Raw genomic sequence first — 19794 nt, forward strand, 5'->3', positions numbered from 1 at the left:
TCTGCAATCATTCCAACCTCCCCGCCCCTCACCCTGGGAGGAGACTATTATGCCGAAGCCAGAGGCTACTATCTATGATGTAATCTGTGCATTTGCAATAAAAAGCAAGATCTCATTGGCCAGAATAAAGAGCCCCCCCACCCGGGCACTCCGCCCAGCTGCCTCCCCAACGGGCTATAAAAGCCCACAGCCAGATGCAGGGCAGCTTTCCTGGACCCCGGGCTTGCACAGGTGACCTAAGGGACAGGTGAGTGCTTCCGCGGGGTTCTAACGCCCTCCTGGGAGAGCCCGGGGCAGGGGTGGGAGCTGCTGGGCGAGTCGTCTGCAGGGCCAGGCTAGGGAAGCCATGGGGGGGGGTGCAGCCCCAGCCACCTGTAGCGTGTAGTTCTGTCGCTGACTCCTTCCCCCGGCCCCCAGTGAGGAGGGGGGAGAAGGGGAGATGAAGTCCACTAACATTAGACAATTGGAAGGAAGGAAGGAGGGAGGGAGGGACTCTGCTGGGTTTGCTGTGGGGCAGAGACACTGGCTAAATCCTGTTTCCTTTTGCTTGGGGTAAAGGGCGCTGCTGGGACTTACCTGTCCCGGGGGGGGGGCGAGAAGTGGGGGGCGGGGGGCTGCTCTCCTCCTCCAGCCGTCGGGGGCGGGCAGCTTCCCGGGAGCCGCAAGAAGGCGCTGGGAGCCGATCAGCACCCTGGACAGAGCCCCCGAGGCAGAACCAGCGGGGCTGGACAGCTCCTGGCAGCGCCGGTGGGGGCGAAGGCGGGTCCGGGGGCGGTGGGGCGGATTTGCTCGCTCCCCGCGGGACGGGGGAAAGTTCCCCGAGCGCCCCGGTTCTTCCCTGCGACTCCGGGAGGGAGCTGGAGCGAGTGTCGGGCGGGGAGTGTCCTCGGGGCGGGCGCTGGGATGCGGGGAGGTCAGGGCTGGAGCTCCGGGTCTGGGGCTGACACGGATTGGTCCGAATGGGCCACTAGAGGGGGGCTGTGGACTAACCCCTGGGGCTGGAGGGATAGCTCCGAGATGGCGGGGAGGGTGTGTTAATAAGGGAAATGATGATTCATTAGCAATATGCTTTATGCAGCACCTCCCCGTGCAAGTGATACGAAAGTGTGCCTCTTTCTTTCTTTTTCTTTTTCTTTTTCTTTTTCTTCTATATGTTTTTGCACCCTTACTGGGCTCAGAAATGCAGCTGCCATGAACGTTTCGAGGTCCAGCGACAGTCTTTACAAAAAGTAAATAGGGGAAGTGGTGAGAAAATGATCGAGCTGAAACTAGAAGGGACGCGGGAGAAGTAGAAGGTAATTAGCTGAATTGGGATCTGGCTGGGACTCAGGGGCTCGCCCGGTGCAAGGAGAGAGTGAAAATGTGGGCTGTGTTTTGCCGAATATGCCTAACCAGTCAAGGTAAGAAGCGTTCCCAGCTATTGGGTCTTCTCAGTGTGATCTGGCCGGGTGCAGGAAATATGAAAGCATGTTATGAAGCTGAAAAGAAAGGCATTGCTTTCTGTGATCTTCACCTAACCCATCCGAATACCCGGAGCTGAAAACTTTATACTGAGTTAGTTAAAATAATTCTTTTTTTAAAAATGTAGCTTACATGGGGTCTCGGGTGTTTTGATGTCAATTTCTATCTGTGAAGTTGCTTTTAAAGTTGATCTGTGCTTGCCCTCCATTGGGGATGTTGTATATTTCAGGAATCTGTCACTCCTGAGCTGGTGCGGAGAATGAATTCCTCACTGGCCCCTGAGCTAAAACATATATTCGGTAGCTCATCCCTATTCAGCTAAGCCCTTAAAATCGTGCTTCTATTTAAGCTCGGGCTTAAGTCCCATTGTCTTCAGTGCTTAATGTGCTTAAGCATTTTGTTGATTAGGGATGGATTTAAGCACATGCTTAAATACCTTGCTGAACAGAGGCCCAACCTGCAGAATAACCCAAGGCTCAGCATGTCACTTTGTTGAATCATTACATCTAGACCCCCAGTGTATTTTTTTAATATTGTTTCTTAAAGGCGGGACAGGGCACCTTTACTGAGAAACCAACTCACTAGCCTCCATTGCTGGGACATTTCTATTTCTGAATGACATACCTGAAAACAACAATAGCCTCTGGAAAAGAAAATGAATGGCACTTCAGTTATGGCCTTGCAGCCTTCCTGTAAGTGCAGCTATATGCACGTTGAACAAACAATTGCAGGGATTTCTTTCTCTAGAACATGAATAGGGAAATGTCTCCCTGCTAAAGCCCTTTAGCATCTCACCAGTGCTGTTCCCCATCAGTTCCACTTTCACATAGTGCCTGGATCCTCTGAGTGTTCTTGCTTTGATATGGCACAGTCTTGGGGTTCACTTATCCTAATGAGCCATTTAATCTATCACATCATTGCAGTTTCTCTTCCTGCAGCAGAAGCCTGGCTGCATAAACGGGGGCAAGAAATCTGTTCACCAATCCCCCCCACACAGCCAACCACAAGCATGAGTGAGTGTGCTCGCACACACACACACGCACGCACACAGTCAAGAAGAGGGAAGTTAGAAAATTATATTGCATCAGATCCCCTTTTCTGCATTTTTGGGGATTGTTTTCTTATCCTCTGCGTAAGTGTCTAAGCAAATCTGAGATTTAATAAGAAAACTATAAGGAGAGATGCTATAACACCCCGCTGCTCAACTGTATATTTTATTGTATGCAGTGCATTGTTAAACCAAAGTGGACTTACAATTCATTTGGAACATTTTTCCTTCAGCTATTTCTTGACAAGCAATTTTCTTTAGTTCTCAAACCAAATGCATCTCACAGAGGGATTCAGTCCTGCCTTTCTTCTGAAGAAGCTCAGGCAGAGAGCTCTCTGAAGAGCAGGGGATCCAGGGTAAGATCTGAACTTGAATGTTTCCTGATTTCTTCCCCTAAAATATTTAGCAAAAGGTGTAAGCTGAAAATCAAGCCCAGCTGTGATATTACAATATAGCCTTCAAGGGAGAGAATTCATGTAAGTTTCCTTAGGCGGAGAATCATTCTATGCCTTTATGCTATTTAATTTTGTTACAGACAAAATCTACACACACCAGAGAGACAGCTTGTTCCAATCTCTGTGTGCGTTGCACAAATATTTGTCTGTGCGTCGCTTCTTTTCCACTGCAATCATGGCATCTGGAGGGGTTTCAGGCTGTGTGTAGCTGGGTAACGGGTAGGTGGCTGGGAATCTCAGCAGGAAAGAGGGAGTAGATTGCAGACACCAGGTCTGCAACAGTTTCAATGTCCTGGATAAGCAGGTCTACGATCCTCTCCCCTTTATGCAGGCTTGTTCAACCCCAGACACCTGAACTTGACATGCGGACCTGGGCACCGGCCTTGTTACAGACACCTGCATTCACATGCAAGAGATGAACAGGGCCCTGTTTTAACTCCAGGTGCATCTCCAGTATCTGCATTCACATGCACTAGACACACGTGGTGGACCACAGAATGCACATGCCGCACTGCGAAACAGCCCTAGGCACCCCGATTCTCCCCATTCTCAGCAAAGCACTTAACTGCACACTTCACTTTAAGCATGTGAGTAAGTCCACCCCTGTTCTGCAAAGCATTTCAACAGGACTTAAGCACACACTTAAGTGTTTTGCTGAATCAGGGCAGGAATTAGATCCTTATGGGCTGGAGGAATAATACTGAATAAAGAAAAAGCCCTCTCTTGCTTTCCTATTCACTGACGTTAATGGGAGTTTGCCCTGAGTTCGGACAGGTAAATCAGGCCTTTCCAGAGAACTCTGTTGCTAAGGAAGCAAAAATAATAATAATCTTGTTGAATTATGCTAGGATCTTGCTAAAAGGCACAGAACAGATTAAAAGGCAAGCGGTGAAAATGTCGTGGGAGTTAGCTTTACCTTCCCCGGAATGATTTTCTACTTGTTTTGATCATCTAGTAGTGAAATCTGCAGGTGAAGCATTATTTAAGTCCTGTCCTTAAAACTGAATGAACTTAGGGCCAAATTTACAAAGGTCTTCAGGGCCAAAAGATCCAGATTGGCACCTAGTGGGATTCTCAAAAGTGCCTACGTGGGTTAGGTGCCAACCTCCCATTAAAGTCAATGGGAGTTAGGCACCTCATTCATTCAGGCACTTGTGTAAATTACGCTAGGTGCCTATTGCATCTTTACCTGCTGAAATTCCTTTGTAAATCTGACCCTTAGTAATTTTGGGTGCCACACAGATTCTTTCTTTTAATGTATAACTTAGGCTAATCTAAGCACATAGACAAAAGGAGTAAAAGGAAAAAATAACAACTAAAGAACAGAGAATACATTATTAAGTATTCACTTTAATGACTGAGATTTTCAAAGCTGTAGAGGAGATCTGCAGGGCTTGGCTGCCATTAAAATGAATGGGAATCAGTATCCAGGCAGCTCCAGAAATTGTCGTTAGAATGCCTAAAAGCCTGAGCGGGATGGAGACCTTATGATGATGGATGCTGGACAAACACAAAAGAAAAGGAAAAATAAATGAATCTCAGCCCCGCAGCCACGGGTGTGATTCTACAGCCTTTAGTCACAGGGGCAATCCTTACTCACACAAGCAGTCTCACTCAGGGTCTGAGCTAGCAAAGACTTAAGCATGGGAGTAATTTTGCTCCTGTGAGACAAGCAGCGCTATCCACATGCTTGAGTCTTGGCAGGATCGGACCCTGACATCACTGGCAGAGAAAGGTGTCCCGTGAGTCTTGATGATAGGCTCAGGCTCCATCCCCACTCAGGAAACAGCCTGTATAAAACGAATAGAGACCACTGAGGATCTCACCGGTTGGTATATCATTGCGTGTGACTGCATGGAATGTTCATAGATAAAAGGGATTGTCCCCTTTAATGTCTTTTCATTCAGGAGGGCCAAAACAATGCTGCTGAACAAGAATTTTTAGAGTGGATTGTTTAATGAATGATCTTTTGGGTTTTTTGCTTTCGGAAAAAATGGAGCAGATGTTCTGCTACCTAAATCCTGCCCTGATCTCCACTCTGTGGTCTCCATGTCATCACTGCGGGTAGCCTGGCAGTGGGAGACAGCAGGCTCTTTGGAGACTCTTTGTTCTGTGTTTGTACAGCACCTGGCATGTTGGGGTCCAGGCCCATCACTGGGGCTCTTAGCTGCTATGGAAAAACAAATAATAAATAACAACAATTAATGGCACTGCCTGGCTCTCAGAGGGTGAAACTCATCCCTGCTCAGAAAGCCAGCACTAACTCCATGCACCACTTAACCCCTTATTAGCAGGACTTGAGTACAGCACAGGGCCTTTGGCAAAGGGGCAAATTTATGCCATAAATAACTTTCAATCCTTCCTTTCTCTCTCTCTTTTTTTCTTTTTTTTAATGGACCCTGGAGGTTTCACACATGAGGCCTAAATCCTATTCCCCACGCTGCATTAGGGCCCTGATTCAGAAGAGCAATTAAGCATGTGCATAACTTTAAGCCTGTACTCAGTGACTTCAGTGGGAGCTAAGTAAGTGTTTAAAGTTAAACACGCAGCTGGGTGCTTTCCTGAATCAGGGCTGCAGGCTGGATTTGTCCCATAATGCTTTGCAGAAGCCCCTCTCTCTTATCAAGCATTTCTCCAGGCAGTACAGTATGGCCAATTCATATAAGAAATATGGATTGTGACTTTCAAAAGTGACTTGTGATTTTGGGTCCCCAACATGACACCTTATAGGGCCTTGATTTTCAGAAAGTGCTGAGAACCTACCCCTCTGAAAATCAGGGGTGGTACCCACAAATCTAAGGCACCCCAAATTATGAACGTCTGTTGAAAATCTTGAGGCATGGTTTATGACTCACTTGCAAGAACCCAACACAAATCAACATTGCATGGATTCCGACTTTCCAAGCCAGAAGCAGTATGCAGCATCAGCTCTCCCTTGCTACCCAGAGGTGACAATGCACCCTGCCATTAAACTAGAGAGTTCCCTTAAAAGAAAGGATAAAATTGCACAGTCCTTGGGGAGGGCAATTCCAAGGCTTTTCAGTTAAACACCCAAAATTATGAATGCTGTGGTCTGTAATTCTAGCTAATCAACTATTCCGTCACTCTGTGTTGCCAGCTAAAGGTAGGCTGAGAATCAGTGACACAAAGCAATGTAAACCCAGGGACCAAGCTTTATTTAAGAGCCCCCTGTTCAGTATAATCCTGAGACCTGGGAAGTAAAAATCCCAGTTAGGGGCCCAGTTCTGCATTTGCGCTCAGAACTCCCACTGAATTCAAGGAAATCAATGGGAAGTTTTCCTGAGGAACCACAGAGTTCCGACCAGAAAGATACCCTGAATTCAGGGGGACGTATTGTAATCCTGAACATTGGGGTTCTATTGTGCCAGGCACTGCATAAACAGAAAACAGAAATGCTGCCCCCCCCAAAGGGATTATGATATAAAGACATAAGGAATGGTGTGGGGGATGGAAATACACCATACTAGCCTGGAAAGAATTGGCCCAGCTTTGTTAGTTACATGTATTGCAGTTTATTTGTTTTATTCCACTGGGTGTGGAGGTAGGGAGTATGAAGAGAAAAGAAGAAAAGGGAGAGCTGCAGCTTGCCAGTTTCTGAGCCATGATCATCAGGCTGAGTTGCGAAGGTAACACAGCAGAGATGTGCCATGAAAAGGGATTTGAAGGAGCATAAGGTCGTGGCTCTTTAGATTTTATCAGAGTTTTTCGCTGGTGTAAATTATGGCCCAGATGCAGGGCAGCAGAAAACTAACCCAAGAAAGCAGAACTGCTTGATAGAGTTTTCCAATGCTGTTTTTAATCTTAATCCTGGCAGTGGATCATATCTCTGTGCCTCCGTTCCCTACCGTCAAATGGGCATAGCTAAATTTATCCGGTTCCCAGACCCCGGGGGATTGGGAGACTTAATTAGCTGACACTTGTAAAGCTCTTGAAATCCTGGGGTGAATGGGACCAGAGAAGTTCAAACTGTTATTATCTTGTCATGTCTGGTTTGAAAGGAAGATTATCTATCTATCTATCAATCTATCACCCTCCTACACATCTATCTATCTATACACACCCATCTATCTATCTCTATCTTACCTGATCTATTTATTATCTTATTTTATCTTCCTAATATATTAAATCTAATCTAGCTTGGAATTTTTTTTTATCGCACTCCTCACCATGACATGCTGATTAGATTTCAGATATAGGCCTATTTATTCACACTTTTTTTTTCATGCCACCCGGGATAGTTCACACTGGAGCTGATTGGATAATATTTGCTGAATAATTTATTTGATTAATTTCATGACTTATAAAAATAAATTATATGATTTTCCCGCCTCCGTTCACCTAACTCTTGTACATACCAGGGCGTTTATTCCTCTGCCAGTATATAAGTGAAGGAAGGCATTGGATACAACTCCTGTTACCTTTTATGAGAATTGTAGTGCATCAGAGTCCTGCTGTCAGCGAGAGAATGGACCCCATTGTGTGTAACATACATGGATCAATATGGTGCATGTATACTCCACCGCATGAGGAATACGGGGATGTGACACACAGCTCCAGGGAGTTACGTGGATGCAATGTATGTAATAAGTTTCAATGGTGTGACAGACCTAGTTGCATAGTTGTGATCATGCAGGACACTGTGAAAATGAATATAACAGGTGTAGTAGCTTTTTCAAGTGAGGCTTATGGTTTTGCCGTACTGGCTCAGAGAGCACTATGAAATTTGAGGACCTCCCCCCCACCCCGCAAGCCCCTTTTGCAGAGCCGAACAATCAAGTCACTGGAGGTTGGGAGTATTCTGGAGATCAGCCCCCCTTGGATTTTTACTTTTCCTCTGCAATCAAACTGTGTCCATTTTCCCTTTCGGTGCTGGTGAACGCATCATAGAATATCAGGGTTGGAAGGGACCTCAGGAGGTCATGTAGTCCAACCCCCTGCTCAAAGCAGGACCAATCCCCAATTTTTGCCCCAGATCCCTAAATGGTCCCCTCAAGGATTGAGCTCACAACTCTGGGTTTAGCAGGCCAATGCTCAAACCACTGAGCTATCCCTCCCCCTTAAGCTCGGAGTCTAAGCTTTTCCCTGTGCTCCTCAGAGCAGCCCCCCAGCACAGATCTGCAAACCGTCCTCACCTAGGGCTGGCTAGGAGCCTGGCGGAGATCATTACATTCAGACCATTGCAGGAGAACTTCCCTGGGCTCTCACAGGTGCAGTCTCTGCCTAATGCAGGAGTTACAATGCTGAACGGGCATCCATTAGGGGGGCTAGCCAGCTATATTGGTGCCCACCTACCCACAAGGAAAGAGCACACCCCCAGCTCTTGAGCAAAGCAGCTTGGCTGGGGTTCATTAAATCACAAAACCATTCCAGGGGACACTGTTTCAGAGAGGAAAGAAATTCATTCCTTTTCAGCAGCATGCTTGGTCATTGGTCATAGAGAGACTGAGGGTTTGGATAGGGTTCGGTTGAAGGCTTGGTTATGTTTTGACACCAGAGTATAGAAACCCAGCTATTTTTGCCAAAAACAAGTCAGATTTGTATTGCAGGTTCTTTGGGGTAGGATCGATCTCTTACTATGTGTATGTGCAGTATCTGGCACAACGTGATTGAAGCCTCAAGACACGACCCATAGTATAAATAATTAGACCGTACGGGTCTCAATTCTGTTTTAGGGATCTGACTCCGTGTGCATGTGCACCACTGCCCTCTACTGGAGGGAGTGAAAACTGCTCATCTGTGCATCAGAGGCCCTATATTATTCATGGAGAATCTCTAGAGCCCTTCAAATCCGTGGATATCCAGGCACCATTTTTGTGCATCGGATGCGGACATAAATTTTGTATCCACGCAGGGCTCTAAGAATCTCTACCTCTGGCACTGGTGGGCAGCAAGGAAGTGCTTCACTCTCTTCTTAGACATTCCTTTCAGCTGGCACACAGGACAGCAAGAAGCAACCACATTTTATTATTGTATTGCCTTTGAGACGGTGAATGGGGACTGCTACGATGCAGGAAATCATAGTCCATCTCAAACAGGAGTTATTTATTAAATAAAAGAACTACAAACGATCGATACAAGCGGACTTCCACACAGCTTGAGTCCCAGCTTTCTCTTACTTGTTAACCAGGGACCACATCTTGTCTGGAGCTCTACAGCACACACAGAGATGCTTAGTGGCTGACTGCAAGTACTGCAATGTACTGCAAGTCAACATCTCATTGCTGGGACTAGGAAGAAGGGCAACAAAAGGACTCCCCCCACCCCCACCCCCAACCCATTCATCCCGCAAGCTTTTGTTTCTTGTGTGTAGTCTTGTTAAATGTAGTGAAGAATGCTGCTCACTCTTAGCCCCCCATGCATGCCTTTGAGGATTAAGCCTGGAGTCTATTTATTCACCTAGCTCAGCTCCATTTTTAAAATCGACTGTCTCCAAAAGGGCTGTCTTAAAAAAGAAAATTGTACAGCAAAGGGGATAAAATTGCTTGTCAACAAAGGGGCCTATCAGCAGCCCATCAATAATGTGCCAAAGGCCAAAACCTTCCTTTCAAACAGGCATCGCATCTGCTGCCGGGCACTTGGAGAGCAATTAAGGGACGTGAGCAACATGCTGATTATCCCACCAGTGACATTTCCACTGGCTCCTTGGGAAGGCGGGAGCACTGAGATGACTGAGAGCAACATACAGCCCAGGCCTGCATAAGAGTGGCAGGACTGCAGGCTGCAGATGGGCCAGGGGAGAGATACTCAGGAGGAGAGGAAAGAAGAGAGGAGGAGGGGAGGGAACAAGGATGAGGACTGCAAAAAGCAAGCAAACTAGAGGCCTAAGGAAACAGGCTCAGAGAGCCATCAGTTACTGGAGGAGACTATCTGGGAGGACTGGAATGGGAGTGGCTGATCAGGAGGCTAGCAGGTCTCCAGAGGCCAGGGAAAACGGGGGGGGGGGGCGGGGGAGGTTGGAGTTGGATAATCCATTAGGGAGGGGAATGGAGGATCCTGTGGGAAGGCCAGATTCGGGGATTGGAAGATCCCTGAGGGAGAGGAAGGGGCTGATTGGAGGGTTGAAAGATCCCGGGAGGGCGGGGCAGATCAGGAGAATGATGGATCTCTGAGGGAGTGGGAGGGGCAGAGTGGGGGACTGGAGATTTCCTGAGGACGGAAGAGGGGCTGGTTGGAGGATCCCTAGGGCAGATCTCAAGTGGGGATGAAAGGTATCAGGGAGGGGAGACTTTCCATTTTTACAAATCAGAGCCCGGGGGCAATAAAGCAAATTGTATTCTCAGCCCTCTAGTAAAGACGCTCAGTCCCCAAACAATGTATTGGGGAGAAACCCTTTGGCCCACTCCTAAGTCACTGAGTGGGGCCCCGGAGGGACTGGGGAGAAGAGGGAGCTGGTCAGACTTTATATGAAGGGCCCACCTATAATGAGTTCATAAGCAATGACCGAAGGATTGACCAACGTTATAAGCATGTTGCAGACAGGAGTGGTATACTTCAAGATGGCTCTGTACATCAGTAGCAGGTGTCAGAGAGAGTTATAAGCATCCTTTTGACCTGCTGGACTCTATAACAATTGATTATTCGTTGATGACAACAGCTCGCAATCATGTAGCAGCCCTTTGTACGCTACTTATGAGCATGCCCCGAAAAGTGACCAGGGTACGTTTATTTTCAGGGCAGCTGCAGAAAGGAGAGAGATGTTCCACAGGGAGATCACAAGGGGAGGTGGACTGGATAGGAAAGCCTGTGCCTGGAGAATAGTACAGGCTCAGTGGGGCTGCGGGGTCCTTTAACCAGGCAGCAATTCAACATCCAAACGGCCCTCTGAGTCAGGTAATGGAGACTGGACAGCACCCAGTTTTATCCAGATCAGCTGCAGAAGCGTGGCCCCAACACACTGCAAAATGGTGAGGAGGGACTATAGCTGCTACTCCAGCCAGTACACAGAGCAGGGGATGTGGCCGGTGGGTGAGTTGTGTGTTGGCATTGCAGACCCGTGCACTGATCCCAGGCTAGGGCATGGATTCCATCTCTCTGATCCCCTGCACCCTAAATTAACATAGTTCTCCAGCGCTGCTCTGTTGTCCTGATTCTCACCAGACGCTCCGAACAAAGCTGGTCGGGAATTTTTCAATCAACCTGTTTTTGATGGAAAATACTGAATTGCTGAAACGGAAACTGTTTGCAAAACAGGGTTGATGTTGACCAATCTCCCGACTCGGAAATGTTGTGGGGGGAGCGGGGAAAAGGGTTTGGAATTGTCAAAACATCAAGTGTTGACATTATTGAACTGGTAAGTTTTGATTTTTCAAGTTGACGCAGATTTTTGTTTTGAAATTTTAGTAAATTTGGACTAAAATGTTTGGATTTTTTTTTTTAAAGACAAGAGATGGGCATGAAATGTTTCAAAATGATCTACACAAAATGTTTCAATTGATCCAGACTGAAAATGTTTTTCAAATTTTTGTTCTGGGAAAATGTTCACCCCTTCGACTTTTCCTCCTATTTGGGACAGGAACATTTTTCGATGATCACAGGATGGGACAACCATGTCCGCCCCAGCTCCAGCTTTGAATGCCCATTCTTGCTTCCTTACCACTCACAGGTGCCCCTGGCTGTTTTGTTTCCATGCTTGGAAATGGATACCTCCCACCTAACATTGACGCACTGCCCAGGTTTGAAGAAAGAGAGGCATCATCTTCCCCTCACCCAGAGGAAGTAATCTTGGCTGATGACTTTCACTGCAGGTGCAGACATACATTGTTGTGGTTTTAATAAACCCCCAGCTGGCTCCGAGTCACCTCCAGATTTTGAACCCCCCAACACATTGAGGTGCTTAGACTTGGTGTCCTGCTCCAGGCCCTTCTCCATCTTAAACATCACCCTGGGGCAAATTCCTGGGAGATTGGACATTACTGGAAGTCAAAAAGCTCAGCAAAAGAAAGGCCCCTTGAGGTGATTTGGCTCATTTCCCCCAGCTAAAATAGTATCCTCCCTACAGAATAATAGCCAGTATTTTGTCCAGTCTGAGTGTAAATGTCTCAGCTAGTGATGGGCCTTCCTCTGATTCCCCTGGGAGGCGCGCCACAGCCCTCAGCTCTCGCTGTCAGGGAGCTGCTCCTGAGATTTCACCCTAATTGCACCCAGATCCCTGCATATAACACAATCGCTCTTCCTCCCTCTCCTCAATATAAATCCATGGTACGCCCACACCTTGAATACTGCGGGCAGATGTGGTTGCCCCATCTCAAAAGAGATATATTGGAATTGGAAAAGGTTCATAAAAGGGCAACAAAAATGATTAGGGATATAGAACGGCTTCCGTACGAGGAGAGATTAATAAAATTGGGACTTTTCAGCTTGGAAAAGAGATGGCGAAGGAGGGACATGATAGAGGTCTATAAAATCATGAGTCATATAGAGAAAGGAAATAAGGAAGTGTTATTTACTCCTTCTCATAACACAAGAACAAGGGGCCACCAAATGAAATTAATAGATAGCAGTCTTAAAACAAACACAAGAAAGTATTTTTTCACGCAACGCACTGTCAACCTCTGGAACTCTTTGCCAGAGGGAGTTGTGAAGGCCAGTACTATGACGGGGTTCAAAAGGGAGCTAGAGAGACTCATGGAAGATAGGTCCATCAATGGCTATTAGCCAGGATGGGCAGGAATGGTGTCCCTTGCCTCTGTTTGCCAGAAGCTGGGATTGGGTGACAGGGGATGGATCACTTGATGCTAACCTGTCTGTTCATTCCCTTTGGGGCATCTGCCATTGGCCACTGTCAGAGGACAGGATACTGGGCTTGATGGACTTTTGGTCTGACCCAGTATGACCGTTCCTATGTTCTTATGTACTTGGGGACCGTTGTCCTGCCCCACCATTCACTTACATCTTCAGTTCTTGTAATCTCTCCTTCTAAGGCCTTGTGTATCCTGGGACATGTTGCACCATTGTAGTTATACGAGTGTGAGTGTCCAGGGTAAACACCCTGCATTGGGGTAAGATGGGGCCTACACAGTGTCAGTGCAGGGCAGTCAGACTGCAGGGTAAACTGCACCAGTGTAAGTCCCGTTTTGCGGCAGAGAAGTGGGTCTGTTAGAGATTTGCATGGGTGCAAATTTCCCTCACCTAGAAAAACCCTGATTGCCTCCAGTCTCTTCCTCATCTGTGTTGCTTGTCAATGGCTCGGTAAATTCAGTGGGTGAAATCCTGACCCCACTAAAATTCATGGGAATTTAGCCATTTACTTCAATGGAGCCAGGACTTTCCCAGATGCCTTTTTCATCTACGCTCCCCTTTCACCTTTGTGCATCCAAGGTGCAGTCCTGTGTTACCATGTAATCATAGAAATGTAGTTCGAAAGCTTTTCCTAATATCTAACCTAAATCTCTCTTGCTTCAGATTAAGCCCATTGCTTCTTGTCCTACCTTCAGTAGACATGGAGAACAACTGATCCCCGTCTTCTCAATAACGGCCCTTAACGAATTTGAAGACTGTTATTGGTTCCCCCCTCAGTCTTCTTTTCTCCAGACTAAACATGTCTAGTGTTTTTAACCTTTCCTCGGAGGTCAGGTTTTCTAAACCTATCATTTTTGTTTCACTCCTCTGGACTCTGTCCAGCTTGTCCACATCTTTCCTAAAGTGGGGCACCCCGAATTGGACACAATGCTCCAGCTGAAGCCTCACCAGGGCTGAGTAGAGCAGGACAATTACCTCCCGTGTCTTACATACGACGCTCCTGTTAATACACCTTAGAATGATAATAGTGTTTTTCGCAACTGCATCACATTGTTGGCTCACATTCAATTTGTGATGCAGTGTAACTCCCAGATCCTTTTCAGCAGTACGACCACCTAGCCAGTAATTCCCGTGTTGTAGGTGAGCGTTTGATTTTTCCTTCCTATGTGTGGTACTTTGCACTTGTCTTTACTGAATTTCATCATGTTGAATTCAGACCAATTCTCCAATTTGTCAAGGTCATTTTGAATTCTAATCCTGCCCTCCAAAGAGCTTGCAACCCCTCCTAGCTTGGTTTCATCTGCAAATTTTATAGGCATACTCTCCACTCCATTATCCAAGTCATTAATGAAAATATTGAATAGTCCCAGACCCAGGACTGACTCCTGCATGGCCCCGCTAGGTACACCCCCAGTTTGACAGCAAATCATTGATAACTTCTCTTGAATGAATGAATCTGTAACAGTAAGAGAGCGGGAAAATCCTAATCAATTGCCCCTTTCTTAAGGAATTGGACTCTAATTAATAAGTGATGATTGATCATTCGTAATAGAAGAGCAGATTATAAATGCTACATATTTTCTGCAAAAAAATCAAATGAAACAACAGATTTTCATTTTGTTTAAAACCTTCTCTGAATTTTTCAGTTTTTCCACTCAACAAAAAATGAACATTTTGTTTTTCAGTTTTATCCTAAGTGCCTCTTCCCTTTTTTCCCTTTGAATGGAGAGAAGCAGGGGCGGGCAGATAAATGTAAAAATTTTGTGGGTTTCAGTCTTTTGTCCAAAAAAAAAAAAAAGGAATTGTTGACCAAAACATTAATTTCCCATGGGGAAAATGTGCCATTTTTCAATTTAAAAATTTTTTGAGAAAACATTTCAACCAGCCCTAACTGATAAATCATGGTCATTATGATAATAATAATAATAATCAATATCTAGTTCCAAAACACATGCTAGAAATTCCCTTACAATGAAATCATGGGCACGTACATGTGTGGGTGGGTAGACATGCGTGTTCGTCTGCATGCGGACACGTGTATCTGTCCGCAGGAGTGGGACATCCACCCGAGCACTTCCTGCTCGCCAACCCAGGGAAGCTGGGATACATTTGTGGGGTTTGCATGGACAGGAGTCTATACTGGTGCCATTTCACCTTGTCTCTCTCTTTCCCTGGGCTGACAAAGTATCAGTGGGTGGCACTGCCTTACAAGATAACCCTGGGTTGCAATCACTTTGAAACAGCCCAGGAGAAAGGGAAGATTATGATGATCCCACTTGGAGCCTGAAATAAAGCCTCTCAGCAGTGTGACAGGCAATGAAGGCTAGTTTGCTTTTTACCTGCTTGTCTCATCGGGGCGGCTTCCATCCCTGTCTCCCTTGCTATCGGTGTGGCATCTCCACCCCACTGACGCTTGTGGCCTTTTAGTTTATTTAAAGTGAATTTTGGAATGTGGTATTACACCACCCTGGGTTCGGCTCTGGTGGCTACAGTTTCAATCTTAGCAGAGGGAAAGTCACCCCTGCTACTTGTTTTAGAGTTAGAGTCTCTAGGAACACAGACAGATCAAGGGTAGTGACCACACAGACACTCACCAGTACAAAGTCTCGTCTGTTTTACAAGTTTTATTAAAGTTACAATGAAAGTTATAATTACCCAAGCATATCGAAATTCTATACAGACCTATTCAGAAGTTACAAATATAGTTCTACTCACATCCTTAATAGCAGGGTTAGGGTCTGATGGGTCTCTCATGGTTTGATCATCAGTAGAGGGATGGTTCATGCTGGAGCCTCCCCTAGGGAGCTCAATTTTCCTGTTCTGGGCACCCCCTTTTTATACTGTGATTCTGTCTGTAGCTACATTCTGCGCATGTCCATAAAAAGTGTCAACCCTCTTTTCTCTGATTGGTCTGTGTCCCCTGGAAACTTAAGGACCCCAACTTTCTATAAACTGTGTAAGTTCCCTTTATTTTCATTAGCATTGACACACAACCTGTATCCTGTGGTTAAGACACACGTGGGAGACAAATGCACCTTTACAGTATTTTTATGATCTAATATTAATCTTCTGGGCAATTTTGCACAATATTACCATTTTGTACCTCTTTTCCCATACTTTAAGGGCATCGGGTTATTTTCCGGTTACTTATGTCATCATTTCTTGTCTCCAAGGCCTAAAATAGCTAAGCTAAAGTCTTGCAGACCTCAACCTACAGGTTCTTACATTTCAGCTTGTCTTACTTATGTCTATTACTTGGTTCCTTTAAATATTGATCAACCTTATACTTTTATAATCCTACAAATTAACTTTAATTAACATACAATAAATATACATCCTATAACGTATTAATTAATTATAACATCACACAATCAATAAATAATAAACTAAAATGATTGGCTACACACTTATACAAGCCCAGCGCTGAGCGTGTGCCTGTGATCATGTATAAACCCCACACTGGCAGTGACAGGGTCCTGGGGAAGCAGAGAGACCAATTAGCCTATTCTGTGGCACCTGGAGGAGGGGTGGGTAATTAAGAATTAAACCCAGCTGGGGAGAAGCAGACTGGGTGGTTCCTATAAAGGAAGGACAAGAGGGGGAAGAGACCTAGGAGAGAGGGAGATGGGAATTTCTTCTCTCTGGTTCCTGACAGCCTGCTGGAGTGAGCTTGTATGCTGGGACTGTCCCTGAAGGGAAAGGGCAGAAGAAGACTCCTAAGGAGAAGAGAGACTCTAGGGAAGAAGTCCTGTAGGTCAGTGGCTCAGGAGGAGCCGGGGGTGCAGGGAGAATGCCCTGGGAGGGAACCCTCTGGAACAGAGTGAGGAGAAATTCACCAGAACTGGCAAGAGGGATGGAGAGTAGGTGGGGGACTGAGCCCCAGAAGTGCTCTGGGGGAGTTTTGATTCCTGTCAGCTTGGACACTGTTACCCTGGAAGGGCTGAGACACTGAAGTGGTTGCAGGGCCAAGTCACTGTACAGGCCCCTGAAGTCTGGAGGAGGGAGAAGCAGAGGGCCTGCAGTGCTGGGTCTCACGGTGTGGAGGTGCCCTGGGATAGGGAGACTAGGAGAGTTCCCTCATGGACAGTAATGCATGGAAGAGGGTCTATTGCTGAAAGGGACACTAACACCAGCATGCTGCATTAAGGCACATATGAAACCCCAGTGGAATGCTTGGGTCCAGCTGCATGGATAATAATGCCCCGTGCATACCGTGCCTCATCAGCTGGGCACAAACACAAGCAGGAGGGCCCAGTGCAGATCGTGCCATGGACCTGACGTGCAAGGACCCAATGTAGACTGCTGCGTTGCAAGGACATGAATGCATGTGCCAGGGCGCCGTGCACACTGGCCCTGGTTGCATGCACACTAAATGCAAGGGCCCAGTGAAGAGGGCATGTCCTGGGGCATGGAGCTAAGGTATCCACGAGGATCCATGCCAAAGGGCGTGCCCCACCCACGTGAACATTAATGGAAGCACGCAGGCACAGTGCTGTAACACACACAGAGGGTGAATATGCCCAGACCCAGCTCTGTTTAGAGCCATGCAAGGATAACCATTCAAAGCTACTTGGCAACCCGAGCTTTGGCCCTGAGAGACAGTGCAATGCTTTTAAACCCTTAACACGTAGCTACACGTTATTCTTATGTTTCACAGGTTTGTGGGTGGGTACGCAGGCATGTATCCACACATGCTTTGCAAAACAATCCGAGAGACCCAAACCCTGGTGACTGCAGATTCTCTTGAAAAGAATATTTATAATAAAAACAATCTGACGAGCTAAACATCGGGAATAACCCGGCAAGCGAGTCTGAAGAGATGGATCAATGAACCTTCTGAGGAATCCCCTGCAGGACCAGAAGGATTTGTTAACGGGAAATTTGAGATGTGACAGGAGGCGCACAATGCAAAATAGAAGGCAAAATGGTTAAAAGCAGCTTTCTCACCCTCTATAACTGCACACAGAGGCAGATCCACCACCCAGTGAAGCCAGTAGGTCTACATGGACCGCACTGGGCTCCAGCCTGTTGAGTGCAGCTGGTCAGAAACTGTCGACAGAAAAATATTTTTTGAGGGGGAAAATGGTAATAAAAATGTTTGAGCTGTTTTGTGACTATGGAGGTTTGTTTTCCAGCCAACTGTCGGCATGAAGGTGCTTTCCAGACCTGGACACAGATACTTCCCCCATTATGGGGAGATTTGCAGTGACAATGGTAAGTGAGGAGCCTGACTTCTGTTGACTTGCAATGGGAACTAGGCACCTGCCATGTATGCCTTTTGAAAATCTCTCTCTCTTAGGCCAAGGATTTCAAAAATAAGAGTCTAAAAGTTACACTACTAGGTCCACATTTCGGCTCCTAAATGGGTGACCTGATTTTCACAAGCCCTGAGCACATAAGGCAGGATTTTCAAAGGTGCCTAAATGATTTGGAAGCACAAGTCCCTGTGGAATTTTTGCGCCTAAGTCACTTACGTGTCTTTTGAAAATCCCACTCCCAGCACCTCCCAGGGAAGTCAATTGATGTTGCTGGGTTCTCTGCACTTCTGATTTAGGAACTGAAATCATGATTTAGGAGCCTAACTTTAGTCTCCTATGGTTGCAAATCTTGGCCTTCATTTTTTTTCTTCCGCCCAACAGCCAAGCTACCTAATGGCCATGTTTTCTTTATCAACAGGTTTGTTTTCTATTAGCGCAAGCAGAGAGATGGGAAGTGAATGAGACAGCTGCTCCAAAGAGACAGACAAACTGACCGTTCCTGACAAGGATGCTACAATCTGACTAACTAGAGCTCAGACGCACGCATAATCCTCAGGAAAATTCATCTTGGAACTCCCAACGCACTGTGACAAGGGCCCTTGAAGGGGTAATTAAAATGCATTGAGTGGTGACTGCACCTGTTTAGAAGGGAGTATGCTGGTAAGTCTAACTGATACGTTTCAGGGGCAGGGAGCAAAGAGGGATGGGGCAGCAGAGAAAGAAAGGAGTAGTGAGTGGGGAGGCGGGAAGAAGAGAAGGAGGAAGAGGGAAAAGAGAGAGGCGCTCCTATGAGAAACAGAAAGCAGGCACAGGGAAAATTGGGAAACGTGCTTCCTTTTGGATCTGTTCTATCTCCTCTCCTGACCCCGGTGCTCACATGTGGCCAGTCGCTCCTGCACTCTCTCACCCACTGATGGAAACTCCAGGGGGTGTCCCTAAGCACTCCAGACACCGGATCAGGTGCTCAGCTGGTATAAATTGGCGTTGCTTCATTAAAGTCCATGTGGTGTTATGCTGAGCTATGCCAATTTACATCCGCTGAGGCTCTGTCTCCATGACACTTATTATCAGCCGCTGGGCTCTTCACACTTGCAGCTGTAACGTGCAGTTTCTTGTCCTCTGGTTTGTCTGTCTGTGAAACAGACACAAAGGGGCACGTTCTCCTCTGTTAGTTACACCCCTGGAAATCCAGAGCATCTCAGTTGAAGACAGAGTTATTCTGGATTTACACCCACTTTAGTGAGAGTAGAATCTAACCTATGAACCAAAAAGAGATCTGTATTTTGATAAAACATTTTGCCTAGGAACTAGATGTTCCTTAGCCAGCTGAGAATGCCAAGGCCTTTACGACCAAATTCTGCGCTGTATAAACTGGTGGCAGTTCTACGGACGCCAATAGACCTGTGCTGCTTATGGAGAACGGGGTGAGGCCAGAATTCGATCATCAGACAGAACAGCAGAAGGATACCCTAGATGGCAGTGAGAACTCCAGACCTCTGAGTGGGGTAGGAGGGCAAGAGAGAGAAGAGCCCCTTCGGTGTAGAATTCAGGACTACTGGCCCTGCCACCCCAGGGCAAGGAACAGCACTGGGTAGTTAGCCAGGTCCATGCTCAAGTGGATTTGCCTTCCTGAGAGGCATCAAGGAATGGAGGCAGGAGCAGGGGAGGTCTAGAAATCCTGAGTCCCATTGTCATAGGGTCAAGTCTGCCCTTCATCCCCGGACATTGATAAACAGAGGGCCATGCAGTCTGCTCTGTGTGGGAGTTTCAGACAAGAACTCCTGTCTGCTCCAAATGGAGATTACAGACGCTC

The 19794-nt window shown here is 46.6% G+C and overlaps 1 long non-coding RNA gene across 1 annotated transcript; it reads left to right on the forward strand.

Moving 5' to 3' along the window:
* The first annotated feature begins 1210 nt into the window (after window positions 1-1210).
* Window positions 1211-18616, forward strand: LOC140903217 (uncharacterized). The gene is made up of 3 exons (XR_012156186.1): window positions 1211-1295; window positions 17859-17937; window positions 18400-18616. It is a non-coding gene; the product is annotated as an uncharacterized lncRNA (long non-coding RNA).
* Window positions 18617-19794: the final 1178 nt, after the last annotated feature.

Source organism: Lepidochelys kempii, chromosome 25, assembly GCF_965140265.1.
Source record: "Lepidochelys kempii isolate rLepKem1 chromosome 25, rLepKem1.hap2, whole genome shotgun sequence".
In the NCBI taxonomy this organism is placed as follows: domain Eukaryota; kingdom Metazoa; phylum Chordata; order Testudines; family Cheloniidae; genus Lepidochelys; species Lepidochelys kempii.